Raw genomic sequence first — 19,303 nt, 5'->3', positions numbered from 1 at the left:
ATTTGGATTTTTTTAAAACAAGTAAATTTCTTATTGATGGCAAAAAAAAAAAAAAAAAAAAGACAAGCACCAGCTAGAAGAGGAAAGGGAAGGGCATTCTGGAAAGAGGACAATAGCAAATCCTAGCATCCTGTGGCAGGAGAGAGCACTGCTAGGGTTCCTGGTATCAATTCCTGCCTAGCAACCCATCCCAAAACTCTGGCTTAAAACAACAACCTTTTTATTAATCTGACGATTTTGTGGGACAGAAATGTAACCCACAGGGCACTGCTGAGCAGGGCAGTGCTGAGCTGAGCATGGCTTCCTTTCCACGGGACATTGACCGAGGTCACTCGGTGGTGTTTGGTTGGCAGATGAGTTGGTCTGCAGGGTCCAAGATGGCCTCATTCATGTGTCTGGTGTCTTGGTGGGGATGGCTGGAAGGCTAGGCTTAGCTGAGACTGTCAGCCTGCACATGGCTACTCCAACACGGTGGCCTCAGAGCAGTTGGACCTCTTACATGGTGGCTCAAGGCTCCCACAGAGAGTATTCCAAGAGTCAGGAAGTGGAAGCTGCTAATTTCTTAAGGCCTGGACCAAGAAACTAGCACTGCATCACTTCTATTGGATTCTATTGCACAAAGAGGTCACGAAGCCCACGTGGATTCAAGAGGGAACATGGACCCCATTTGTAGGCGTCTTTAAACCCCCTCCCCCACTGAAAGGTGACCGGTACTACTAGAGTGCAGAGTAGCAGAGGGCAGTGTGCCACAACAAGGAGAGCTTTCTTACCCAGGCTGAGCCTCTGCATCTATTTGTGTGGGTTGTATATAGTACATCTCCAGGGGGGCGCCATCCCCATTGTAGGCTAAGTGCTTGGGGCCTTTAAAGTTACACAGTGTGCAACCTGTGCGGCCACACTGACCCCAGAAACCATGAGAGACCATCGAAAGATTTTACTGAGATTCTCAGAGCTTCTCTGTCCCATAGTGAGGAAATGCAGGCAGCTTGCAACTTAAACAGTAATTAGTTTAAAGTTTAGAGTGTAGGTCTTCGCAACATGCAAGCTTTACATAGAGATACAGTCAAAGGTCACATTTGCTCCCTTTTAAAAGCAAATACGTTTCTCCCCTCTCCTCAACCCTGACTCCAGGCACTCTGGGCAAAAGAGGTGTCATGTCTGAACCACCGTTTCTGGCCAATGGCAAAGACGACCTGCCCAGCCTGTTCTGTTGTGCCCCTCAGGTGCCAAGACCTTTCTTGTCTGTCCCCATGTGTCTACTGGACAAGCCATTTCATATCCACTCAGACTCCTTCTAACCAGCCCACCCCCTCAATCCCAGCCTTTGACGGGGACTGAGAATGTGGTTACCAATGAGTGCAGGTTGTTGCATAATTTGGACGTGTTCATTGTAGACTGCTGTGTTACATGACTCTATCACAGTGTTTTGTCCACTCAACTGTCCTTGCAAATTTGGATGGTTTCTATGGGGTTACTATGGGGTTACTATGAACATTCTTGTACACATCTGGATAAGAAATGCGGCCACTAGAGGAAGAGGGACCAAAGGCAGCAAGGTCTCCCCTGCTGGCCGGATGAAAGTTCCGGACCTCCCAGCAGCCACCCTGTCAGCCCAGCTGACCTTCCTCCTCCAGAAGTCCCCCCAGCATCCACACGCAGTCCTTCCCGTGTGGCTTCATGCTCAGAGTCAGGAGGCTGCATTCCAGATGCAAGTGCAGCCCAGCTCTTATTGTTTCACTGTGAGATTCTGGACCTTGATAGGCCTGAGACTTTTAGACTAACCTACAGGTGGGATCACAGGCCCTCAAACGGGCCCACCAGGATTTGCCCCTTCACCTACCCCGTGAGTTTACCTGGAATAAATATGTCTGGCCCTCATTACCATGGTTTGTCTTCTTGTCAACTGCTCCCAGTTTCAACTACAGATTTGCCTGCAGAATTTAACCGTTGGGCATAACCTGCTCCATTTTGGCAGCTCCTGTTATGTTAATCTATCCCCGACTCCAAATAGTAGAAGAGAATTTCATTTTTATTTCATAGACCAGGTTTTGGACTGCAGACCACACTATCCTGCCACCCCCAGCATTTTGTCCTGTGAAGAATACCATGTGATCCTGGGCAGGTCACCCAACCCTCTGAACCTCCCAGTTCCCTAGTCCATAAATTGGAGCTACCGATGAAGCCTTGTTCAACTTGAGCATGATCAGTGAGGCTAGCCCTTGGAGCTAGACTCACTGGGTTCAAATCCCAGCTGTCACTGAGCAGCTATGCAACTTTCTTCTGTACGCGTCACTGAACCCCTCAGTTCTTCGTTGTCCTTATCAGTAAAGTGAATAGTATCCACCTCACGTGGTCGTGGTGAGGGTGACGTAAGTGAATATACAGGCGGCATTTGGCACATGGTAGGTAACAGAAGCCTTAGCTGATAGTATTAACAGTCTGGCTGCTGGAAAGATGAAAGGACAAGACTGTGGCAGTGAGCCATGGGTGCCATGTGGCACAGACAGCGATACTAAAAGTCCTAAGGAAACAGGTTGGTCCATGGCCCTCAAGATGGGAGTGGACAGTCTTTAGGTTCCCTAGGACCTTGTCCACCCTGCCACGGCTGGGTGACCTTGAATAGGTTTCCCACGTGAGGATTTTGTTGTATGCTTGGTGGGGTTGATTGTGAAGATTAAATGAGAAGTAGGTGACTGTGTGGCACACAGTAGAAACTGGGCTCATGTCACTTTTCTGTCCCAACGTGTGGCCCTGCTCTGGTGTAAACAAGGCCTGCTCAAGTTGCGAGAAGGGTCCTACTCCTTAAAAGTAAGGTTAGGTGGTTTGCAGACTAAGGTGGGGCCTCAGGAAGGTTCAGCCGTCAGCTCGGGACGTGTGCCCAGCAGGTGCAGGTGACATGCTGGAGGCTCCGGCATGAGCTGCTCCGGCAGAGGCATCACGGGCACCTCATCATGGGCTCTGTCAATGCCGAGTGCAAAGCATTTAGCGCTGTTTCCAGGGAAGGCTGTTTATAAGTAATTAATAATGATCAATAATAAGCTGAATAAATCATCATTGGGGTTTACAGTCATTACCATTCCTCAGAAGAAATGGGCCAGGAATGAGAAGGAGAAGACAAATGATAGTGTGGCAGATGCCCAGGGGAGACTGAGGCAGCACCTAGGGTGTGGGGTCCGTCCTGGGGGCTCTGCAGGGGTGACCCAAGGTCCTAGGCACTCCACTTCCACCCGGACTTCACTCAGAGTAGCTTTATTTTAATCTGCTTGATATTTGTGAGTTCCATGAATTACATCTGAAAATTAGGCCCTGCTGATAAAGAAAAAAGTGTCTGAAAACTATAACATTAGTTACACACAGTTAGGAACAAGATTTTTGTTAGATGCTGATTTCATTTCAACACCCACTTTGGGTTTTTCTGTTACATAAGAGGGGAACTTAAAAGTATGCGAACACAGAAAGCAGTAACAATGCTTCCTTGCATTTTTATTACATTCTCGTTTCACTGTGCCATGGGTCCCATCTCTTGCTTTACTCTCACAATAGCTTAGTGAGCTATTCAGGGTGGGGGTTATTCCCCATTTTCCTACGAGGAGAATGGGGTTAGGGATTCTCGAAGTTTCCCGGGAAGATGAAAACCTGTTGGAAACAGGCTCTACCAGACGCTGGATGGTGATGACAAAGACGACGCCAGTCAGAGCAAACAATTTTCAGGGCAAACAATATATGTATGTATATATGCTCACACAGACATATGTATACATACATACATATAGAGAGAGAGACAGAGATGAGAGACAGAGTGAGACAGAGCACAGTGTGTCAACATGATGAATCTGGGTAAAGAGCATATGGGTGGTCATTGTGCTATTCTTTTGACTTTACTGTGTTTGAATGTTTTTAAAACTAAAAGTTGGGGAAAATATGTTTTTACAAGGGAAAACAAAAGTCAGGCATGCAGAGCTCTATCCTGGACTCCAGGCCATGCTCCCTAGAGCAGCCATGGACACCTGTTCCCCAGACCACCCACCCTGAATGCTGACGGTGGGCCCACGTAACCCATAGACTGCACGGAGAGCCCTGCGGTGTGCCTGACCCCACCTAGGAGTGACTTGTGAGCCTGGCCTGCGCTTTGCTTCCTGAACCCTGAGCTGTGACCCTTCCACTAACCCACTGTGCTTCCCAGCATCTGTCCTGACAGTCCCCAGAAAGGGATCTCACTGGCCAGCAGAGGAACCCAGACTGTGGCGTTTGCATGCTGCCCAGACAGTCATACATCATTCATAGCTCATTAACCTGAGCTAAAAAAAGCAAGCTGCCCAGCATCACTAGCTGCTAATCCCCCAGGGCTGGTCCTGGTTTGGTCCCTATTATACAGCTTGTGTAGCCACTCCTGACTCCTGTTCCCAACTCTTCCTGTTCCTTTCGGAGAAGGGTGCGGACAGTCAAACCCACCCATGGTTTTCACGGTTGTTCCTTGTGCGTGGCAGAGGCCAAGTACTAGGAGAGAAGGGAGTGGTTATCAGAGCCAAAATGAAGTTGTGGGACCCCATATATATTTCCATCATCTTGTCTGTTGATCCATCCTCACCTCCTCATCTGCTATAAGAATAAAAAATGAAGAGTTGATTCTAATGGCAATACATCTTTACAAAGCATCTGGTTCTGAAGATCCCATGGCACTTTACAGATGGTTTCTAAAAAACCTAATTAATCCTCAAAGTGTGTCTATGAGGGAAGGTTTTGATCTAAATCTACCCTGAAGATGGAACAGAATAAGATGGGTGGAGTTATAGTGGGAAAAATTCAAGCTAGGAGAGATGTAGAATCGCCCGATGGTTTGGACATGAAGTAGATTACTATGACAGTTGGTACATCTCTTTTTCCAAACATCTTAATGAAGGCAAGATCTCCCTGTAATGGACATAGGACACTTTCCTTTTGGTACCCTGCTCAACCCATGTGGTCCACTTGAGGCTCACTTGCCCCCACCATACCCAGATTCCAAGCTATACGATAGCCCAGACTAACTAATCGGTGACTCCTACCCTGGGACACAGCGATGGGTTTAAGAATGGGTCACATGACCTCCATCTAAGGCAGTCTTTCCAAGGGTTTTGGTTAAGCTTTATTGGAAGACACCGTCCTAGTCTGAGCTGAGTTCATGAGCTGTAAGTACAACACAAACTCAGAGACTATCTTGCTTCCGCAGGAAGAGGCCTGTCTCCCGATGGAGCCAGACTCAGCTGCACAAACCAGGGTGTGGGGAATAGAAACAGAGCCTTTGGCTCTAACCATGCCGCACCCAGTTCCCTTCACATCAGCTTCCCTGGTTTTGGCTAATTCACTTTTTGTTTTGCATGATATAGTTTCAGTTGGTTTTCTGTCACTTGCAAGCCAAAGAGCTCTAGCTAATATAGCTCCATTTCCCCAGTCCCAAAGCCCCATATCATCCCGTCCATAAACACACACCACCTGTCTCCAATGGCTTTGGCACCTTCCTGCTCGAAGCAGAGGAGCTGGCAGGAAGAGGAGAAAATGAGGAAGTGCTGTCTCCAAGATTCTCCTCCTCGTTTTATGATGGGGAAAGCACGGAACCACTGGCCTAGGTGAGACCCTAGAGGGCACCTGCCCAGTCCGACCATTTAAATGGTGCTCGGCCCCTCTCGAGAACTTGGCCACCCAGCAGCCTTGGCCTCAGTGATGAGCATCACTCCTCGCTGAGAACGTCCTTTCCCTTTGAGGCAATTCCCATTGTTAGGCAGTTCTGCCTTACACTGAACCAAAATCTAGTTGTCTGTTATTTCCAGCCGTTGGTCCTGTCTTCTGAGGGTGACACAGAGTAAGTTTACTCTCTGCTTCTTGATAACCTTCAAGTATTTGTGGGTGGCCAATCTGGCTCCCTGGTCCTGCCTGTGTATTCCAACTACTCTTCATGTCACATGGTTGGTCCCTGTTTTATCAACTCCCTTCTGGAGTTACGTGCCTGTAAGGGCTTCATCCTGCACATGACAGGTGTTAGATTAACAAGAGAGACGGAGAGGAGGTCTCTTATCTCCCTTTCCTGGATTCCATACTTCAGTGAATATTTCCCAGGAACACATTTACATCACCAAAGGATGGGAAGAGAGGAGAGGGGCGAGGGTTTTCTAAATAAAGAGTAATATATTGGATTATAAAGAATTTGGAAACTGTTAAGAAGGAAACCAAATATTACCAAATCCTACCACCTAGAGATGAACATTGTTAACACTTTACTATCTCTCTTTTAATCTTTTCCCTATAAAAATATAAATATAATTTAAAAATAAAATTTAGAATCAAATTCTGGATACTTATAGATTCGGGAGCATATCCCATGTCATCAAATAATCCACGGAAACATGACTGGTAATGATTCCATAACAGTCCATACTGTGACTAGATCCTGAATTTTTAAACCATGTCTTTATTATCAAACACTTAGGTTTGCTCACATCTTTGCCTTAATAAACAACCACATTTTGAGCATTTTTAGTGAAAACTTATACAAGTAAGATTAGGAGTCAGTAAGATAAGAACATTTATGGGGTTCTTGCTTCTTAGCAAATTCCAGTCCAGAAACATCAAAGCCATTTGTTCTCCTGTCCATAGTGTATGAAGCATTTGTCTTATCACATTCTGCTCAGCATAATTATTACTATTATTATTATTTAGTGACAAGGTCTCACTCTGTCACCCAGGCTAGAGTGCAGTAGCATGATCATAGCTTACTGTAACCACAAACTCTTGGGCTTGAGCAATCCTCCTGCCTCAGCCTCCAGAATAGCTAGGATTACAGGCATGCGCCACCACGCCCAGCTAGTATTTTAAAATATTTTCCTAGGGTTTTCTATGTTGTCTCAAACTCCTGGCCTCAAGCGATCCTCCAGCCTCAGCCTCCCAAAGCGCTGGGATTACAGGCGTGAGCCACTGCACCCGGCCAATATTAAATGTTATAACTTCTTTTTTTTTAAGCTTTCATTAGCATGTAACAAACCTCCCTCTATATGACTTCAAGCCACCAGAACACCATGCACCCCCCAGCACCCTTAATCTCCTCAGCTCTTCTGCTGAAGAATTTGGCCTTCACAATGATCGGGGCTTTGCGAGCTTCCCCTCCCCAGAACTTTGTAGTAGCCCGATCACACCACATCAATGACGGAAGCAGCTCTGGTCTTGTTTTTGGCAGCATTTGCTCGTGTCTGCTCACTGACCAATGTCCACAATTCATCTAGGTTGACAGTGGGCAAAAGCTTTGGTTCTTCTTTAAGTGGTAATGCCTCATACCAACTTTCCCAAAGTAACCTAGGCCATATTTGTCAAAGTTGATCCTGTCACCACAGGTGATGCATGCCGCCAGCATCACTCGGCCTCCTGGGCACTTCCGGTGCTTGCTGATGGGGCCATGGCCGCAGCTCACATGGCCCCGAAGCTTCCAGGTCTTTCTCAGTCTGGATGGCATGTTGGTGGCCCAAGAGGAAAGAGGAATAATTTCTTATATTATAATGAATTTACTAGGAGCAAATGGTCTCTAATTGCTGTTTTAAGTTGTATCCATTGATTACTTGTGAAATTGAATTTTTTTAGGCTTGATAACACAATTTTTAAATGGAGTAAAATTGGTTCCTCAGTTGTGACCTCCAGTGTTTTTACAGGTAAACAGTATCTAATTTCTCTTTTCAGTTGCATTTTTTAAATTATTAGTAAAGCTGAACATTTTTAGATTCATTAAAACAGTGTTGAAATGGAGTAACATCGATTCTTTGTGACTTTTTCCATTATTTTATGTCTAGCATATTGGTTTCATAAATTGAAAAATAAATTACTGATATTAAATTTTACAAACTAAAAGTCACTGCTGCCATTGGCCTGATTGTGAAGCTCCCACAGCTACTTCATGGGCAAATTGCATGGGACGTGAGGTGGCACCGGAAACTGTAAAATCACATGTAAGCAGGCGCCGCCATCTCCCTCTTTCTGCCTCTGACAATACTCCATCTCTTTCATTCTTGTTCACCCTCAATTCTAGACGTGATCTCTAGGTAAGGAAAAGGTGCAGAGAAATCCAGTGTCTCAGGGCTGTGGAGGGAGCATAGATTTTTCAGGGCTTCCAAAGGCTGATGTGCGTATTGTATGCAACACATCAAAGATATCTGATTCCCTTGCCATTTAAGTGATTTGAATCAGGCAGTAAATACCATTAATTAAGGACCCACTCTGGGCTAAACTCTGAAATAAGCATTATGGGAAGCACTTAGAGCTAAGGCAATAACGGAGAGAGGGAAGTCACTGCAGAGAGAGGAGACTACGGGGCTGGAGACCAGCAACAGCAAGAGCCATCGATCCGACCCCCTCCCACATCCTGGGCTTCATTTCTCGGTGCCAGGTGAAATGGGGATTGTGAGAGAACTCATCTACATTGCAGTTGTGTGTTATAATCACAAGATACTACTGGGAAATTTTTTAATTCGGTCTCCAGTTCACACCTTATACCAAAATAAATTCTAGATGGATTTAACATTCAATGATTTTTAACAAATGTCCTGTATACCTATGTGCCAGATGCTGGGGTAGGTGCTTGGAATGCAAAACAGGTACGGTTTCTGCCCTCCCTAGAGTTCACAGTCCAGCTGGGATGCAGATATTGAATAAGTAGGCAAATGAATTACATAACTACAATTCCTGATACAATTTATGAAAGAAAACAATGTAGTGCTAAGGGAAAGAAGACCAGGGGTTGGCGGAATCTTCTTTAGGTTATATAACCAGGAAAGGTTTCTCTGATGAGATGGAATTGAATTCGAGACAAGGAACGAGGAGTCACTCAACTGAAGAGTGAAGGAAGATCGTTCCAGGCAGAGGGACAGGGTCAAAAGACCATGGAAGTTGAGGGAGCTAGAAAGAAAACATAGATAAATATTTTTATAACCATGGAATAAAGAAGGGCTTTCTAAATGTGATTCCCAAATAATCTGGAACCACAGAAATCAGGCGACATCAGAATCATTAACTTCTTCATGGCAGAAACCACACAAACAAAGCCAAACACAAATGGTGAACTAGGCAAAATGGTTATAACTTGACTGACTACAAATTATCCTTACTAAATAGGAGGTACTTAAAACCAAATGTCGGAAAAGTTAACACCCCCAAAGAGAGGGGAGAAAAGGCCAAGTGAATTTGCAAAACAAGAAACACGTATGGTTAATAAACAGAGAAAAAATTTCTTAACTGTAATAAATAGAGAAATGCACATCAAATCCACTGCGATATATCAGTTTTAACTCCTGAGATCGGCAAAGATTTAAAAGAATGGTAATTCCCAGCAAAGAGAAGATTATAAAGACGCAGGTACTCTACTCCCTCCCTGCCGATGGGAATAGATATTGGCATAACCTTTCTGGAGGACAGACAGCAAATGCCTTCAAAATATACACATTCTTCAACTCAGCAAGTTCACTGCTAGGAGTCTGTCATAAGGAAGTACTCTCAGTTCTGCAGAAAGATTTAACTATGTGCATTATAGTATATTCTATCATGATTAAATTCAAAGACAATCTCAGGAGGCTATATTCATACAGTGGAATACAGGGAAATCATTAGAATAACTTTGTTAAATTTATATTTTATTGACATGGAAACGTGCTCAAGATGTTGAGGTAAAAAATGCAGCTTAGCTGGGCACGGCGGTGCACGCATGTAATCCCAGTGACTAGGAAAGCCAAGGCAGGAGGATCGCTTGAGCCCAGGAGTTTGAAACCAGCCTGGACAACATAGCGAGACCCTGTCTTTACAAAAATTCTTTTAAAAATTAGTCAGGCATGGTGGTACATGCCTGTAGACCTAGCTACTGGGGAGGCTGAGGCGGGAGGATGGCTTGAGCCCAGGAGTTCAAGGTTACAGTGAGCTATGATCCCACCATTGCATACCAGTGACAGAGCAAGATCCTGTCTCTAAACAAACAAACAAAAAATGCAGATTACAAAACAGTACTTTTAATAGAATTGTATTTTGTTTTAAAATATTGCATATATGCAAAGAAATGTCCTTACAATGTTAACAACGGTTTTCTCTAAGTGATGGGATTACGTGTAATTTTTACTTTCTTCTTTATATCTTTATACGTTGTGTGAACTTTTTAGAATGGGCACGCATTACTTTTTATATTTTAAAAAAAAGCAGTTTTTCTATTGAGATGGGAAAATGTGAGTCATCACAGTCCCCTTAGGCCAGAATGGACTGGAAGATGATCCCGTCTGTTTTGCTTCCTGGGATCAGGCGTGTTTGATCCGCATCACGGGAGCAGGGCTAATCCCCGGGGAGGCCATATCCTCCTCCAGGACCTGTCGTCTCTGGTTTAGACACAGTCACCATCCACATAAGCCCCCTGCTCAATATTTTCTCTTTTCCTGGGAAACAAGGCCCTTTGCGTGCTCTGATTCATCGCCTGGCTGGAGGCCGAGTCACCACAGCCTCAGACGCAGGTGTCTGGGGCGACACAGCGTGACACCGTGCCTCCGGAATAAGGGCAGTCCTTCCGCCTTCGAGGCTGTGAAATGTCAGGCGTGATTAGAAAGGTCACTTGTCCTGACAGCTCTCTGTGCTTCCTGGAGAGCAGCCTTCCTGCTGGGAACATTCTTAATTGTTCTTCCTGTGGCGGGGTCCCTGCCTGCTCACTCCCTTATATAATAGTGGCCCTATCTCCCTCCTAGTCCTTTCTGAATTCCTGAACATGGAGGAAAAAATGCCAAGCATTGCAAAATCTTGCAAAAACAGGGCAGCTCTCTGATTCGAAAAAGAAATGGAAGGTGAATTTCTAGGAATGGGTACTGCATGGTGGAAGAAGGAAACTGCATCCTTGGAAAAAAGAAATATGCACACAGCGGGGGGAGGGCGAGGTCAGAAGAACAGGCAGAAAGAATAGGCACGACCCCAAATTCCAAAACCATACAGTGGATGGAGCAGGGTACTGAGAGCAGTGTGTCATGTGTGTCATGCTGCTAAGTATAGACTCCGGAGACTTAGGCAGAAACTCTCAAATCGCTATGTACTCCTACTACCATTCCCAGAAATTCTGATTCTGCAGGTCAAGGGTGCTTTCCAGAAATCTGCATTTTAAAAGAGCACCCAGGTGATCTGTGCACCCCACTTTGGGAATCCCAGCCGAAGGAATGAGGTGAGACTAGTGGCTGGGCACATCAGAGGAATCCCTTGTATTTCACTCAACAGAGGTGGCTAGGAACACCCAAGGGATCACACAGTGACCAGGGTGTGCTGACGTGGGAGAGGAGAACCGCTGTAAAGGGGGGGAAGGCATGATAGCTTCCAACCTTCTAGCTTCTTGAGCCCAGGCTAACACAGAAGGGGCGTGTGAGCCTGTCCAGGGCAAGGCTGATGTGAGTGCCCCCCGCCCCAAGCAGTAATCTTTTGTTGATGTCTTTACAGAGGCCCTGCTCTCCAGTGATGCACTGGCTGGACAGTTACCCTGTAACTCTTGGTTAGCAGTATTATTTTCTTAACTTCACAGAAGTTTCTAGGGTAATGGGAATATTTTGTTTGGCTTTTATCGTATCTTATCAGGAAAGTGCAACAGGGAGGTTGGGCTCTAAAACATCAAATCCAAGTTTTGTAGTCACTAAACACCCTCCCCTCCCACGAGGAGCCAATTTGGGTGCCCATGTGCGACATCAAATTCCTGTTCCTTTTAGAGCAAACTCTTTTTACACTTGTCCATAAGCAGGTAAAGTAGAGAAGGATACATCCAAATCATGTGATGGTGCGAGGGATATGAATGCAAGATAAACAATGGACACATCCACTATCCAGAGAATTCTGCAGTTCCAGGGCAGTTTGTGCTGATGGTAAACAACAGAAAGATCTCAGCTATTGAGCCAGTTGTCTAACACGGACAGGTACTGGGAGTACCTGTTAGGATTACTAGGAAAAAGAAGGGTTCTGCCTAGCAAATGCAACCAGCCCTTCCCAGCTGATCTTAGATCAAAGCTTCGGAAATGATAGTGTGTTGCTCATTGGGGAATCTTCCCTTCTTGCAGCAGGAAGTTCACCTGCAAAAAGAGCAGCCTCCTGCCTTTCTCTTAAATCTGTGCAAGTCAGTGCCTACATCTGACCTCACCTTGGCACAGTACGTCCCTGAATGAATGTTACACCAGGAAGACAGGCGGTTCTGTGCCACCTCGGTTGAGCAAACTAAGGGCGAGGGAGCTGAAGCAGAAAGCATCCTTCAGTGGGCAGATGATGCCTCTCCTGGGCCAGCCACAGCCCTAGGGGATGGGCTACAGCACTGAACACATCAGACAGAGCCCTTGCTCTTGGGCAACTCATCCCAATGGGAGGAGGTAGACTTTCATAAACAAGCACTTTCAAACCATATATGTCAGGGAGTCATAGGTTCTATAAAGATAATTAAATCTGGATAAAGAAAGGAGAACAATAGAAGATGGGGAGGTGGTTATCAGGGAAAGCCTCTCTAAGGAGATGACATTTGAGCAGAAACCGGCAGCGAGGGGGTGAGCTGTGTGAATGCCAGGGGGAGGTGGCCCCAGACAGGAACGCAGGTCCACCGGCCCTGAGGGAGGAGCAGGTGCTGGGAGCAGAGAACCCCCTAAGGCTGCCGGAGTGAGGAGAATGGCAGGAAATGACATCAGAGAGAAGCCAGGGGCTCCTTCGCTCTGGGGCCTTGTTAGTCATGGGGGACTTTAGATTAGCCATTGGGAAGCATTTACGGCTTAAGAGATTTTTCTCTCTTAAATTTTACTGATGTGACTAAGGAAAATCATCAAAACTACTTCCTTAGGGATTTTTAAAGACAAAGACGTCAGCAAAGGGACACACCTGCCTCCTATGCGGGGGAGGTGGGATTACAGAATTTATTTTCCTGTTGTTCAAAATATGGATTTGTGATTGCTCCAATGCTTATAGAATGTAAAATATATTTATCTTCAAACTAAGCCACCAGCACAGAGGCAAGGAGAGTGCTCGTGTATCCCCAGTGCCTGCAGCTGTACCCAGCGCACGACAGACATGCGTAAATGCTCACGGGATCAACGAGCTGCACCTCTGGAGACGAGTCGCACTCTCTGCCTGGAGCAGGAGAATAAGGACCTCTCCAGGCCCCACCTGAAGCAGGCTGATATACCTCATCCTCAGATTTCTGTGATTTTTAAATTATCCATACCCTGTAGAGAGTTTTATGATTAGGGAAATACTATGATTTTGAACAAAGAGACCTTTTATCGGCCTTTTGGGAAACACAATAAGCCTCCTCCATGCCTTAGGCTGCTGGACTTTCTGCTCAGGCTGGTAATGGGAGAAGCAGAATTGGATTAGGAAAGCTCCCCTAGATGCTGGGATTTAACTCCCTAGCTCTTCGCTCGGCCTCCTTCCCCAAGGACTGAGACGCCAGCCCTCCCAGGCTCACCTCTTGCAGGGTCTTGGAACTAATACCCTGAACTGTTCTGCCTACCCTCGCAAACACCACTCGCCATTGTCACCTAGTGAGGCACATTCCCCACCAGCGCCTGTGCTTGCTGCCTGGCTGGGCCTTGGCATGGTCCTCCAGTCGGGAAGCTCCACGAGTTCATAAGACCCATCATCAGTCAATACCTTGGTTAAGTTTTTCTTCCTCTCCCCAGTGTGGTGGGAAGTGTCAAAGGGAGGGTGAAAAATCTGCTCAAGAACTGGGACCCTTGTAAGACCCAAAGACACATCCAGGGAACACAAAGGACTCCGTATGCAGCAAACCCATATGTTATATGAGCTGTGTAGGTGCCCTTCCTTCCGTATTTTCCTGGAAGCAAAGACGAAAGGAGGATGTCACACATTCACTCTTTTTGGCCCAGTTCCTATGGGTTCTTCAGTTTCGACCTGTCTTATGAGGATCCAATTTAGTTAGCAATAAAAACTTCTACTGATTGAGCAATTACTATGGGTTAGGTTCTCCGGTAAGCATTTCACGTAGCTTAACTCATTCAATCCTGTAAGGAAGATATTATTACATCCATTCTACAGATCAAAGTAACTGAGACTTAGAGACAAACATTTGCTTAAAATCACTCAGCCAGCAAGTGGGCAACACAGGTCTACCTGATTCCAAAGCCCATGTTTTAAGCCACCACACTGTACAGCCTCTCAGGGCAGACAAGGATGTATAGTAGCAGCCTCTCCTCCTTTAAGTAAGATTTTGGAAAACTTCTCTGAAGTTAGGTAAGAGTGAAGAGGAATGATAATGTTGGAATGTCAGAGTTGTAATATGCAGTTCAAAATTAGAACATTAGAGTGAGAAAAGAAGTTCATTTAGCATAGGAAATGGGCTTCCTACTGTACGTGGGAGGCCTTAACCCCTCAGTCAAAACTCTAAGACTTGCCACAATCTGGACTAATTACCTCCCATCCATTCGTTCATTCAAACAAATATTTAGTTAAATATGTACCATGTGCCAGGTGATAGGGACACAATGGTAAATACAAATAGAATGGTCTCCACTCTCAGGAAGCTTGTAGTTTGAGTACATGGAGATATATATATGTGTATGTGTATATATATATACACATGTAGTTGATATATGCATATCAATATATCCAAATTAAATGTTAAATTGCAATAGTCATTAAGTCTAATGAGAGAGAGAAATGTGGTGGTATAAGAGCATGTAAAAGGGGATGGGTCTGTCCTTGAAGAGGTGACACTTGAGCTGAGATATGCATGATGGCTAGAAATTAAGCAGGCAAAAAGGGGATAGAAAATGCTAGTAGAATTATTCGGCCAGCCCCACCCCCCTCTCTCTCTCAGCTCGCCATAGCAGAAACCTGAATCCTGTGGAATGGAGATGGGGCAGTACAGACAGTGGGTCATTCAGGTCTCATTTTTCCAAGCAAACGTAGCCCTGGGAACACTGAAGGTTTTATTCATTGAGGAGAAACAAGAGACAAGTGACTGGTGATACAAAACCAGAAGAGGGGCATTAGCATTTTATCCTGTGATATGTCAGTCTTCTGGACTCCTTGATGACACTGTTATCTAGGCAGGATGTCACCGTTCCACATGCTGCATTTGTATGAGTCAGAAAAAGGCACCCATTCCTCCAGGAAGAACCAGCCTTGGGGCAAGGCACCAGATTGAGGAGGAAAGCATAGGCTTGATTCCTACCCCAGTGACTAGCTCCCCTAACCCAAACCAGCTACTCTTGTTCAATGAACAACCTGCACATCCGTACATGGTGGAACTGTGAATAGGCCTCTGTTGTACTAGTCTCTGTGACTAAGAGGGCTGTGAAATTAGGACTAGGCTGACCACAAGCACTGTGCACAATGATGTGAACATATGTGTGTGTGTGTCCTCGTGAATAAATGTGAATTGCCAAAGATACCTAGAGAGGTCCAAGGTAAGTAACAAGAATGAGAACCAGGCCGGGCGCGGTGGCTCACGCCTGTAATCCTAGCACTCTGGGAGGCCGAGGCGGGTGGATTGTTTGAGCTCAGGAGTTCGAGACCAGCCTGAGCAAGAGCGAGACCCCGTCTCTACCAAAAATAGAAAGAAATTAATCGGACAACTAAAAACATATAGAAAAAATTAGCCGGGCATGGTGGCACATGCCTGTAGTCCCAGCTACTTGGGAGGCTGACGCAGGGAGGCTCGCTTGAGCCCAGGAGTTTGAGGTTGCTGTGAGCTAGGCTGATGCCATGGCACTCTAGCCTGGGCAAAAAGAGTGAGACTCTGTCTCAAAAAAAAAAAAAAATTAAAAAACAAAAAAAAAAAGAATGAGAACCAGCAAAGCCAGTGTCTCCTGAAATGTGTTTGCCAGGTTCAACTTTCCAGGACACAAGGAGAAAGCAAGAGGTGGACATCAAGCCATTAGGGGAGAAGAAAACTAAAACTAGATGTCTGGCCTGGTGATGAGGTGCCTGGCATAGTCAGGGAATATGAAGACTGGCTGGGGGTCCCAGGAATCTGGTCTAATTCTGGTTTAGAGCAAAGGTTTTTAACTTGGAGTCCGTTGACGACTTTCAGGAGATCTCCAAACTTCCTGAAACTGTAGCATTATTTTGCATGTTTGTGTACATGCATACTTCTGTGGGAAGGTTCTTAGCAGTCATCAGATTCTCAAGTTAAGAACTGTCTCAAGGTACACAGATGACCTGGCTGGGTGGGCCAGAGTGCATTCTGCAAAGACGGAAACATCTTGTCATGAGATGTCCTGTCTCATGGCAGGAAAACAAAACTATTTACTGTTAAGGCCAAGGAAGTTGCAATTTGCTTTGAAAAGGAGCCACCAGTGCCTCAGAAGAACTTTTTCTCTCTTGTATGGTGTTTGATCATCCTGCCCATAAGAACCCAGTGGTAACTCTGCATGGCTTCGGTCTTCCGAATGAGTGTACCTAATATTGAATAAGCGAAGTGTGTTCGTCAACAGATGTTCAAACCGAAACTCCAGTAAGTTGCATTTACATTATCTCTCCCTCCTCAAGCTCATAATTATTAATTTTCTCCTGCTTTGCAATCATCCAAATGAGTGGGTGAGAATCTTGGCACTAGAGTCTTTCAATTTAGAGTTCAAGACTTGGCTCTTCCAATCACCAGCTAAAGATATTGGTACATTATTTCATCACCCTGATCTTTGATTTCAACACCTGGTAAAATGGCGACAATAATAGTATCTACCTTGTAAGGTATGGAGAGGATAAAATAATCCAATTAATCCATATAAGGTATTTAACATATAGTTAGTGCCCAATACAGGTTAAAACGATAATTTTAATAGCTATCTCCCTTTTAAAATTTTGTCTTTTTAAAAATTGAGATATAATTTACATATGGTGAAATTCATAGATTTTAAGTGGACGGTTCAATAAGTTTTGACAAACCCATGCCTCTTTTTGATAAAAGCCTCATACCTTTTCTGTTATTTATATTATAAAACTTTTTTGTTTTCCAAATGCTGAATTATATTACAATACATAATCTGCCTACGAAAAATCTCCACTCTTTCTCTCTCCAGCAAACAGATTCTAAAATAGCTCCTTCCCACTCCCAGCCCAATTTAAAACCTGGAAGGAACTTGGTGCAGTCATCTTGCCCTTCGCCTGCTTCCTGGAGAGGTTGCGGATAAATCTACTTTATGTTTAGGTCTCCAGGGAAAGCGTCTCTACGACCTCTCTCAGTCACCTGTTTCAGCGCTTAGCAACACTTAACACTAGAAAGCTCTGTCCCTGTGTGTCCCTGGCTTTTAAATGAGTAATAACAGATAATATTGATGTAATGCTTAGAAAACAAGGGCCATAAACTGCTGTGGTTTATACAGTGTTTTTCACATCTACTATCTCATTTAATCTTGTATATATGCATAAGACAGGTAAGGCAAGCAGGTGTATAATCCTAATTTTAACAGATGAGGAAACTGAGGCATTAGCGTTCAAGCTGCACAGCTGGAGATCCCAGGCCTCATGGTTCTGTTTCACCGTGGCCCCTGTTATAATACAACCCAGGTTGGCCCTGCAGGGGCCCTTAGAGCCCTGGTTCACTTCTCTGTGAATGGGGACACCACCGGAGTTTATCTGTTGTTTATGGATGATGTAGAAAGAAATGAGGAGCAACTCAAAGAGTAAATATGTGGATAAATACAACCAAATATTGACTGCACAAAACAATAACAATGACATCTCACGAGATTTTAAATATTTGCAGAGTTAAAATATACGATTCTAATAAAAACAGCCGGAGGTGTTTGACAGATTTAAACATTCTAAGGTCTTTGTGTTGTCTCAGAAATAGGAAAAGTATCAACTTATATTAGACTGTAGTAAGCAAGGGTGGCTACTAGAAGAAGAATAAAATAATATATAACTAAAAAGCTAATACAGGGGACAAATACTGGATTAATACAAAAGAAGGCAAGAAAAGAGAGGGGGGAAAATATAAAACAGGTAGGACAAATTAAAAAACCCAGAAAACAAATAGAAAAATAGTGAATATAAACCCAACTATATCAGTAATTACATTAAATGTAAATGGACTACTTCAATTAAAATATAGATATGATCAGATTAGATAAAAAAAACCAAAACCCAATTATATGTTCCTTAAGTGTAAGGACACAAAGATTGAAAGTAAAGGATGAAAAAGTGTATGCCCTGGAAACACTAACCAAAAGAAAAACTATGTCACTATAACGATATCAGACAAAGCAGATTTACAGCATAAAGAACTACTAGAGATTCATGCTGTAATGAGTGAATATGGTCATTCATTTTGTAATGATAGTGTGGCCAATTTTTTCATTGATAATGATTTTATAATGATAATATGGTCATTCTGTCAGGAAAATATAACTACTCTAAATTATAACTTTCATATAATTAAAAATATGTAAAGCAAAGATTGACAGAACTAAAAGGATAAATAGAAAAAGCCACAATCACAGAGGGAAACTTTAACACATCTCCCTTGATAACTGCTAGAATAATCAGACAAAACAAACCAGGGAGGATAGGAGAGATCTGAAAAACAAAATTGACAAACCAACTTGACCTCCAGACATATATCTAAACACAGTCTGTCGTCTGGCGCAGTGGCTCATGCCTGTAATCCCAGCGCTTTGGCAGGCTGAGGCGGGAGGATCGCTTGAGGCCAGGAGTTAGAGACCAGCCTGGGCAACATAAGGAGACTCCATCTCTACAAAATATTTTTAAAAAATTAGCTGGGTGTTGTGGCGAGTGCTTGTAGCCCCAGCTACGTGGGAGGCTGAGGCAGGAGGATCGTCCGAGCCCAGACATTGGAGGTTGCAGTGAGCTCTGACTGCGCCACTGCACTCCAGCCTGGGTGACAGAGCGAGACCCCGTCTCTATAAAACAAAACAAAATAAAACTCTGTTCATAATGATAATAAAATGTTCATTCTTTCCAAGTGCACATAAAACATTTCCCAAATTTGGAAATGTACCGTGCCAAAAAGAAAGTTCTAAGAAAACTCCAAGAACTGAAATCAGTCAGAATTTTCTCTGACCATGTCAAATTAAACTAGAAATCAATAACCAAAACAATGACTAGCATAGCACCAAATATTTGGAGATTAAATAATGAACTAAATAATCCATGGGTCAAAGAAGAAATCACAGTGGAAACTGCTATCCTTAATAATAAAAATATGACATATCAAAAATGTGTGATGTGATTAAAGCTTTACTTATATCTTTATACATTTATATTAGAAAAGAAGAGAGGCTGAAACTCAAGAATCTAAGTATTCATTGAATAATTTTTTTTTTTTTTT

The 19,303-nt window shown here is 44.1% G+C and overlaps 1 protein-coding gene and 1 pseudogene across 1 annotated transcript in view; both read right to left on the bottom strand.

Moving 5' to 3' along the window:
* MARCH4 (membrane-associated ring finger (C3HC4) 4, E3 ubiquitin protein ligase) overlaps nucleotides 1–19,303 on the bottom strand; it is a 104,867-nt gene that overhangs the window by 47,982 nt on the left and 37,582 nt on the right. The window lies entirely within an intron of this gene.
* On the bottom strand, nucleotides 7,022–7,480 carry LOC105816127 (annotated as a pseudogene).

This window comes from Propithecus coquereli, unplaced genomic scaffold (genome assembly GCF_000956105.1).
Source record: "Propithecus coquereli isolate 6110/MARCELLA unplaced genomic scaffold, Pcoq_1.0 Scaffold357, whole genome shotgun sequence".
NCBI classification, from domain to species: domain Eukaryota; kingdom Metazoa; phylum Chordata; class Mammalia; order Primates; family Indriidae; genus Propithecus; species Propithecus coquereli.
Note: the sequence above shows the minus strand (reverse complement) of the source record. Positions and strands in the feature narration are given on the sequence as shown.